At 40.9% G+C, this 9,818-nt stretch overlaps 1 long non-coding RNA gene and 2 pseudogenes across 2 annotated transcripts in view; all 3 read right to left on the reverse strand.

Moving 5' to 3' along the window:
- Positions 1 to 57: 57 nt before the first annotated feature.
- On the reverse strand, positions 58 to 854 carry LOC105523432 (annotated as a pseudogene). The gene has a single exon (XR_001003601.1). The product of XR_001003601.1 is annotated as a protein FAM195A pseudogene (transcript).
- Positions 855 to 7,966: 7,112 nt separating this feature from the next.
- LOC105523433 lies at positions 7,967 to 8,400 on the reverse strand (annotated as a pseudogene).
- A 1,262-nt stretch (positions 8,401 to 9,662) lies between these two features.
- The window catches only part of LOC105523434, a 27,126-nt gene continuing 26,970 nt past the window's right edge, over positions 9,663 to 9,818 (reverse strand). The window contains exon 3 of the long non-coding RNA XR_001003602.1: positions 9,663 to 9,728. This is a non-coding gene — a long non-coding RNA (uncharacterized LOC105523434). The remainder of the gene's footprint in view (positions 9,729 to 9,818) is intronic.

Below are 9,818 nucleotides of genomic sequence, written 5' to 3' on the forward strand. Positions count from 1 at the left end.
TTCCTTCCTTCCTTCCTTCCTTCCTTCCTTCCTTCCTTCTTGCTTTCTTTCTTTTGGCAGCTTCTCGACTTTATTAGCCTGGAGCTCCTCCCCGACTTTCCCAGGGACTGGTCTCTGGTCCCTGGGCACAGTGAGCAGGACTGAGGTCAGACGGGTTCGACCCCTGGCCATAGCAGCTTGGGACAGCCGGGTCTACGGAACAACATGTGCAAAAGTCCAAATGCTGGCACTTCAGGTGTGGCCCATACCCAGTCAGGCGCAGTGGGTGGGCGGGACGCCATGCTCCTCTCCTGGCCATAGGTCGACCATAGCAGCGCTCCCTCCCAGCAGCCCCTAGGAACAGCTGGTGATTCTAGCCAGAAAGTGCTGTGCCCGCCACTCCTCCAGGTCAATGGGCACGAAGTTCTGCAGCCGGGGATTGGGGGTACTCTCCACATACTGCACAGGGCTTGGCCGGCCCTCACTGGCTGGGCCACCATCCAGCTGCTGCTGCAGCACCTGCTGCCAGGCTTCGGACACAAAGCGGACATTCTCCTTGTGGGCCAGTGTGTAGGTCTCCTGGTCCCCTCGAGGGATAGGGACGTGGAGGGGGCCCGACGGCCATTCACACGATTGAACACAAGCCTTGGCCCTGGACTCAACAAGGGCCAGGGTCCCGGCGACTGCGCGAAAGGCTGCGCCCGCTCGGGCTGCAAGGTTGGCGGCGTGGGCTGCCTGCATTTTAGGAGCTCGTCGAGCGGTCCCTCCACCTGCTGCTGCGTGGGACCTGTGCAGCGCAGCGCGACCAACTTGCTGGGCCCCTTGGTGATGGTGCACATGGCGCGCCGCTCCCAGACCGCCGCCGGCCCCCGGCCAGATCCCAATATTTCCTTTTTCTATGTTTCGAAGAAATATAAATTACTGAATTCCATCTGTGGTCAATAAGGATTTTGCACCAACTTTTTAAGCACACGTTTGTTCTTGATTGCTTCTCAAATTATGAATATCAACTTTTTGAGAAATCTCTTAGAATATTCAAATATATGAAGGACAAACGAAAACGCTTAATCGTAAATCCCATTTTCATGAAGCAACCACCATCAGCAGCTTGATGGCTACATGCATTCAAATATTACAAATGGATTCTATGATTGTTCACGAGAGGTGATACTATTTTACTAAATCGATAGAGGCTTATTAATATACTCCCTTATTTGCACAAGGTGTTCAACACACACACACACACACAATCACATTAATTATTCCTTTCAATTCCATCCTCATCAAACTATAGGTAGTATTTAGTGCCTTGAATATTTCACACAATATTAGGTAATGGGAAATTTCCAATGGTATGGAGTAACTAAGAGTACTTTATTGCTAACTCTCATAACATTTCTTTATTGTTCAAAAATAACAATGAATCAAATTGCGCTCAAATCCTAAGGATAACATAAACATTTGGCAAAAAAATGAAAAATGGAACAATTATAACAGAAGCTAATGAGGCATATTCTCTATCACAGAAACTCAATCAAAATTCAATTACTGTTTTTCTCAATTGCATTTTGCTTGTTCTTCTATTTGCATTATATTGGGGGGTTAGAGGGAATATACATGTGCAGGAATTTTTTTGTTATAAACATCAAATAACACCCTTTATGTGAAATTTCCTTCTGATTTAATGTTTTTCCTTCTATCATTTTTCTCGGTTTTTATATAGAAAGGCTACTTAAAATGTCACTAAACATATTTCAGCTAATTGGATTTTGTGTTAAACAATAATTTGTTAGAAGGTTTTAATTTTGTTGACTAGTAAAAGCAAGACATTTAATCATCCTAGCATGTAAACAGTGCCTTTTATTTTTAGATAAAAATATGGTGTTACTCAGAATGTTATCAGTACTAAGCCTTATTTGTCAATGTGTCAAGCCTTCATTATAAATAAAGGTAAAACTGGAAAATGTGCTCTCAAAAAACTCAGCTTTAGAGAAGTAGACACTGTTAGTTGTTTTGTTTGATTTTTTTCAATTTACAGATACATTACAATGTGCATATTGGCTCTCTAGAATACATACATGTTTAGACGTTTGATTCAAGGTTATCACGTTAGAATTAAAACGCCCTTGACTTTGCCATTTCTCTTACCTAGTGTTAGCAAACTTACATGGTTTGATCCCCAAGGTCGAACTGTTTGCTTTTCTCCCTAAATCAGAGGCAGAGAATGTCTCTGCCAATCAGGCCACAGAGAATGGAATTCAGGCTTTGTGAAGGCTGAAGGGGCTACCTAAGGAGCATAACTCATCTAGTCAAGGCTTTCTCTGAGTGTTCTTTAGATGATATATGAAGGGAAGGTTAGAGATCATTTTTCTCTTTCACAAAATACCTGGAAGACATCGTGCTTGCTTCCCGGAGCCTCTGCAAGGCACTCCTGTGTGTCAGTACACCTATGTCCATAGGCCATCTTTTAAGTCTAAAAGAGAGTTAGGCACAGGCCAGGATATCACAAAAGCCAGTTCCCTTCTCCTGATATAGCATGGTCTACATGGTAGGTGATGGAATCTTAGCTTTCAAGGAAAGATATATTTTTATATCTTTTAGGTCTAGTTGATTTATAACTTTGTTCACATTCTCTAATTCCTTAATGATCTTCAGTTTAGTTGTTTCATCCATTGTTTAATGTGGAGTATTGGGCTGGGTGACGTGGCTCATGCCTGTAATCCTAGCACTTTGGGAGGCCGAGGCGGGTGGATCACTCCAGGCCAAGAGTTCAAGACCAGCATGGGCAAAATGGTGAAATCCCTTCTCTGCTAAAAATACAAAAACTAGCTGGGCATGTTGGTGCACGCTTGTAATCCCAGCTACTCGGGAGGATGAGACATAAGAATCGCTTGAACCCAGGAGGCGGAGATTGCAGCCAAGATAGTGCCACTACACTCCAGCCTGGGTGACAGAGCGAGAGATTTTGTCTCTAAATAAATAAATAAATAAATAAATAAATAAATACAGTGGGATATTGAAGTCACCAAGTTGTTTTTTAGAACTCTCTATTTTTTCCTTTAGTTCTGTTCAGTTTTTGCCTCATGTATTTGGGGACTCTTGTAAAATAAATATGTATGCTTAATTAGTACATCTTGACAGACTGATCATATCATTATATAATGTCCATCTTTGTCTCTTGAAAAAATTATTGCCTTAAGGTGTATTTTGTCTTGTATTAGGACAGTCAGGCCAATTTTCTTTTGGTTATTTTTTACACGAATTTTTTTTTTTTTTTGCTTTTTTAGTATTTTATTGTGTGTATATATATCACATTTATTTAGTCCATTCATTGGTTGATGGGCACTTCTGTTGTTTCCATATCTTGGCTATAGTGAATAATGCTGCACTGAGTATGGGAGTGCTAATATCCCTTCAACATACTGATTTCAATTCCTTTGGATATATACCCACAAGTGGGATTGCTGGATCATATGGTAATTATATTTTTAGTTTTCTGAGGGACTTCTATACTGTTTTCAAAAATGGCTGTACTAACTTACAATACCACCAACTGTGTACAAGGGTTCCCTTTTTTCTTTTTTTTTTTCTTTTCTTTTTTTTTTTTAATTATACTTTAAGTTCTAGGGTACATGTGCATAACGTGCAGGTTTGTTACATATGTATACTTGTGCAATGTTGGTGTGCTGCACCCATCAACTCGTCAGCACCCATCAATTCATCATTTATATCAGGTATAACTCCCCAATGCAATCCCTCCCCCCTCCCCCCTCCCCATGATAAGCCCAGTGTGTGATGTTCCCCTTCCCGAGTCCAAGTGATCTCATTGTTCAGTTCCCACCTATGAGTGAGAACATGCGGTGTTTGGTTTTCTCTTCTTGTGATAGTTTGCTAAGAATGATGGTTTCCAGCTGCATCCATGTCCCTACAAAGGACGCAAACTCATCCTTTTTTATGGCTGCATAGTATTCCATGGTGTATATGTGCCACATTTTCTTAATCCAGTCTGTCACAGATGGACATTTGGGTTGATTCCAAGTCTTTGCTATTGTGAATAGTGCCGCAATAAACATACGTGTGCATGTGTCTTTGTAGTAGAATAATTTATAATCCTTTGGGTATATACCCAGTAGTGGGATGGCTGGGTCATATGGTACATCTAGTTCTAGATCCTTGAGGAATCGCCATACGAATTTTTTTTTCATGCTATTACTATTAACCATTTGTGAATTGGATCTAAAGCCAACTCTTTTAGACAGCATGGAGTTGGATGTTCTAAAAAATCCATTCTGCCAATCTCTGCCTTTAAATTGGAGAGTTTAATTCATTTAAAGTAATTACTGGTAAAGAGGTACTTACTCCTCCTATTTTGCTATGTATTTTCTGTATATCTTATAGCTTTTTTCTCAATTCCATAATTCCTACCTTCTTTTGTGATTAATTGATCTTTTCTAGTGTATCATTTTTATTCCTTTCTATTTCTTTTTCCCTATATACTAATTTTTTATGGCTATCCTGCAGAATACAATTAATATCTTAATTTTAGAGGAATCAATTTTTATTAAACTACAAATTAGTTTATATAGTACATAAAACCTACTCCTTTAAAGCTCTAATCCCTTTTGTGTTATTTTTACAAACTACATGATTAAACATTGTACAATGTTAATTAATACAGACATAATTATTGCTTCATGCATTTGTTTTTAAAATCATATGGGAGGAAAAGAGAATTATAAACCAAAAATATAATTCTTCTGGCTTTTTTATGTATCTATGTAGCTACCCTTTTCTTTGTTCCTTATTTCTTCATATGGTTTTGAGTTACTATCTAGCATCTTTTCATTTCATCCTGAGAGACTCCATTTTGCATTTCTGTTGTGGGAGGTCTACTACTGGCGGAATCTGTAAGTTTTTTTCTATCTAGGAATGTCTTAATTTCTCCTTCATTTCTGAAGGTTAGTCTTGGGGGATATGGAATTTTTGACAAGTTTGTTTGCTTTTACAACTTTAAATATGTTATCCCACTGCCTTTTGGCTTCCATGGTTTCTGAAGAAAAACTGGCTGCTAATCTTATTGAGGAGTCCTTGTATATAATTAAGGCCTTTCTCTTATAACGCTTTCAAGATTCTTGCTTTGTCTTTGTCTTATGACAGCATGATTATAAGCTTTCTCATCGTAGATTTCTTCAGGTTTATCTTACATGGAGTTTGTTGAGCTTCTTGCATGTTTATACTCATAGGTTTCAATTGCTTTAGCTTCACATTCAATGACTTTTTTCTAACTGCTCTAATCTGCTGTTGGAAACTTCCAGTGTTTTTTTTTTTTTTTTTTCAGTTTCTGTACTTTTCAGTTCCAAAAGTTCTATTTGTTTTTTAAAAAATAATATCTCTCTCTTTATGGATATTCTCTACTTGGTGAGACATTATTCTCTTGGTTTACTTTAGTTCTTTGTATTCCATTTATGGAAACATTTTGAGCATATTTAAGAGAGTTGACATAACTCTTTTCTAGTGAGCCCAATGCCTGGGCTTCCTTCTGCACAGTTTCTATTAATTTCTCTTTTCCCTGTGAGTAGGCCACACCTTCTCATTTTCTTTGCATGTCTTATTTTTTATTTATCTTTAAAAATTAGATGTTTTGATATCATACTGTATCAACTCTGGAAATTAGATTTCTAAACACACTTCCCTCCCCACTCCATGGGTTTAGTTGATAGCACTTGTGTGTTGTTGTTTTTTATTTGCTTTTTTAGTAACTTTTCTTAAATATTTTTGTAAAGTGTGTATTTTTATCATTTGTGGCCACTGGAGTCGGTGTTCTGATAGCTTAGTGGTCACCTAGTACTCCGACAGTTTCCTTAAACACGTGGAGCCTAAGAAAGAAAGAGAAGTATTCTCTAAGTCCTTGAAGGCTGGCTCTGTGTGTTGGGGCACTCTTTCAACTAACCAGGCTGTAGACTTCACTTCTAGCTTGCAAGGGGCCTGAAAGCTAGTGAGATATGAGACCTTAAGGTCTTCTCAGGCATTTTCTGAATAATTGTCCAGCCCTGCGCATGTGCATGGCTTTTTATTTCTCTAGTATATACAAGCACTTTTTAAAGTTCTTATTCCCCCAAGTATTTCCTTTCATAGCCTCTTTCTTCCCATGCTTTTCCATCTGTTTACTGTTTAACTGTTGTCCCTTGCCCCAGACTCCTATAGCCAATACTTGTGTCTTTAAGTTTTTTCAACACATGCCCCTCAGGAAGCTGTTCCAAACCTGGAAACACTCTAAGTGAGGCAAAACAAAAGCAAGATTACACCAATCCTTTAGGGAGCCAAAAGACAGGTCCAACTGGAATGCAACAATTCTTTGAGAATAAGTTCTGTATTATACCTATGCACGAGGGTGGGAGCTATACTGAAGGCACTGTGGAGGCTGGGGGATGGTAGACAGGCAATTTAAAATGCCGAAGCTCTCTTGCTCTCTCACCACAAAGCAGCCACTTCTTTCGTCACCAAGGCTTCCCTGCGTGTTGTAAGTTTTTGACAAGCTCTAGAGTTCTGTAAAAGTGGATTCTGACACTTCTTTCTAGTTCATGCCTGGCTCGTTGTTGCTTTTGTGGAGGGATGATGTGCCAACGTGTCCTCCTTCATGATCTTCAGTGACATCATTTTTGCCACCTGATTTTTGCACTTCTAGAAGTAATCACATTTCTTTACAATGTTCCTTCTACAACAGGCATGTATGAAGTCATAGAATTATATCACAAGGAATGACACCTCTGACAGGCAAGGACTTTTCAATCCTTTTCACTGTCTGTGTTGAAATAAATGATAAATATTATTTAACAGCTTAGTCATATGTAAAACATATAAATTAGATTGAATTCTACTTCAGTTTTCGTTTATGCTTGGCTAACATATTTGGACTACTTCTTCTCCATCTGTTTTTTCATATCTACTCCTTTAGATGTTTCATTACTTCTTGGTTTGGCTACGTGGCCCCACTTCTCTTCAATTCCTCCTGGCTGCAGGCAGTGAATCTCTAGATGTTTGAGTGACCTGAGATCCTCAGCAAGCACACTTGCTTCTGCAATACATCACCTGGAATTGGCCTGTTCTTTGTGTTTTGACACGGCTGCCACAAGAAACCAATGCCCCATGGCTTCCTTGAGGAGTCCTTGTATATAATAAGGCCTTCACCATAGGATGGTGGTACCACGTGAAAGCCTGCTAACTCTCTCTCCAAGGGACAGGAACAGAAGACAGATGCCCACAAGAGCTTGCATTCGTGTTTGAGTAGGTCCCTCCAGTCCTGACCACACCAGGAGGAAGTGAGGCCCCACCCCACGACTTCTGTGCCAGTATCGCCTGGCAGCTGATGGTTCACTCCAAGCCCCTCACTCTCCAGGTTTTACACCAAGATACCACCAATGTCCAGGTCTCTGTTAAGGCCTTAGAGGAGAAGGCAAGGAGGCTCAGCATGGAGCCCCAGCCTCTTCCACCTACCCACAGACCAGCCCTTCCCCAACAGCTGGGTCTCAGGGAAAGAACGCTGTAAAATAGCGTATTCTGTCTTTAAATGATTTCCTCACGGGGGCAGTAGTGCTGCATGTTTTCAAGGAAGCCTGCCTTGGGACACTCTTCTCCCGCCCTTCCTGTGTGAAAAAACGCCACTGAGAGACAAAGGCACCACCAAACATGGCTGCCTTGCATCTTGCCCAGTTTGGGGAACCTGCTCATACTGCAGGAATTTTGCTTTTGTTTCCATCTGAAATCAAACCAAGGCCTAAACCACCCACTTTTTTACTGACATTTTTTCCCACTAAACACTCAATAACTTTATTTGCCTTTGGCTGGCTCCTGGGTGTGGGGCGGGGTAGGGGTTGGCAGCAGCCTGGGATTCATGCGCCCTCTGGTGGACCTCAGAGACGAGAACCGGAATCCCGGCCAAACCTGAGGACTTCACAGTCAACACGGTTTAGGAGGGTTGCATCGTTCCTCAGGTCTGCACCCCAGACTCAACATGAGGGGACGGGGCACGTTGGGAGGATGCCCTGAACCTCTGGCTCTCATACTCTCCCGTGTTGGACACCCGCCTGTTCTGCCGAGCCTTCATCTGCTTCCACGGTCCTTGTCCACTTCCCGCTGGTGAGGATGAAGAGAAGGATACCACAAGGGAAGCCGATGGCCCAGGCCAGTCCCTGGCTTTCATGGGGTTCTTGCTCCTCTTTCTGGGAATGTATTCCAGCTCGGGGGATAGGGGTTCAGGTTCCTCCCTGCCCTCTGGGGAGCTGTGGGTTTGCAGTGCCTGGGTCCTGTTATGGGAAGCCGTGTTAGCTGTGGTTCCTGCGAGAATCCCCCGGAGGACACAGGCATTTCTCACCCCCCACATCCCCGGCCCTTCAGCACCATAGCAGCTACTACCGCCGCCATGTTCAGATCCCACCTTAAAGCACCCACTTTTATTAGGCAGTATTATCTTTCAAGAACGCAATTTCCACTTAACCTAGTCTTTGCAGTTCTGCTCTTAACTCGGTTTTATATCTCAAGCATTTTCCCTACATTACCAAATTGTTTACGTCTAGGGGCAAGTCTCAAGGAGCTAGGCCTAGGAGGAAGAAAACAATTCTGAAAATTAAGGGTAAGGATTGGGGCATTTCTAGGCAGCAGGCCACATGTTCCTTGACTTGGCTTGCGATTGTTAAAGAGAAAATTATTCTGGCAGTTGTTAAAGTGATAAGGAAGACTTTATTCAAGACTATTGCAATAGGGACGTTACAATAGGTGAGAAATAGATCAGTCTCCATTCTGAGCATAGCAAAGACAGCTGGGGATTTACAGTCAAGGAGCAGAATGAGGGGTGCCAGCGCATGGAACATCACAGAGAGGAGACATCAAGGGTAGGGGAATTCTTGCTAAACTGAGTTAAGATTCGTATTAAAACTGGATTAGGCAAGCCAAAGACAGTACTTAAGAATGATCTCAGTCAAAAAGAGGGCTCAGAGGAGCCTATCTACAATTTGGTCAAGGAGATAGCCTTTGTCAGTATTCATGCTCTCAAGGAGTCTTTCTCCATTTGTGGGGTTAGACTCTGTAAAATGAGAGGCACCTGTTTTCTTGGAGCCCTAAGAGGAAGGCTTAGATACCGCTCATCACTTCATGCCATAAATGCGGACTTTGAGTGGTATACATATATAAATACGTATAAACCCCTATCAGAAATTACTAAAAGTTTGTCTGATGATTTCATCTTTTAACATGGGAACACAAGCACTTTCCAATATCATTAATTTTGTACCTTATATTTTAAAATTTTTATTTCACTTTATTTTTTGTTTGTTTTCATTGTATTTCTTCTCATTTGAAATTAGTTACTTAGTTTCTTCAGAAAGTTAAGGAAAATATTCATTGAAATAAATGACAAATATTACTGAACAGCTTAGTCATATTTCAACTTGTTAAATACATTTAGGCTTAATTCAGTTTTTGTTTATGGTTGGCTATAATATTTGTACCATTTCTCCTCCATATCTCTCCACTGGAAACAAAATATATAGGATGAAATGCAAAATTCTCCTTAAAAGTGTCAAAGAATTCACAAAAGAGAAACTCTCAGATTAAAACTCTATAGACAGAGAGAATTAAGGGGAACACCAGATTACCCAGTCTCTTTGGCCTTTCAGGTATTTGCTTAGCTGGGTAGTATTGGCCTTCATTTTCAGGGACCTCACAGGTGGCAAAGAGCAGAAGATAGAAAAAGCCTGAAGGGAAGTATGACTATTAAAAAATAAAACACACTTAGGGATTTTCCTTTAACACAAACATCTATCCCACATGGTTACAGGTTGGTT

The sequence above is a fragment of the Colobus angolensis genome, unplaced genomic scaffold (genome assembly GCF_000951035.1).
Source record: "Colobus angolensis palliatus isolate OR3802 unplaced genomic scaffold, Cang.pa_1.0 Scaffold463, whole genome shotgun sequence".
In the NCBI taxonomy this organism is placed as follows: Eukaryota; Metazoa; Chordata; class Mammalia; order Primates; family Cercopithecidae; genus Colobus; species Colobus angolensis.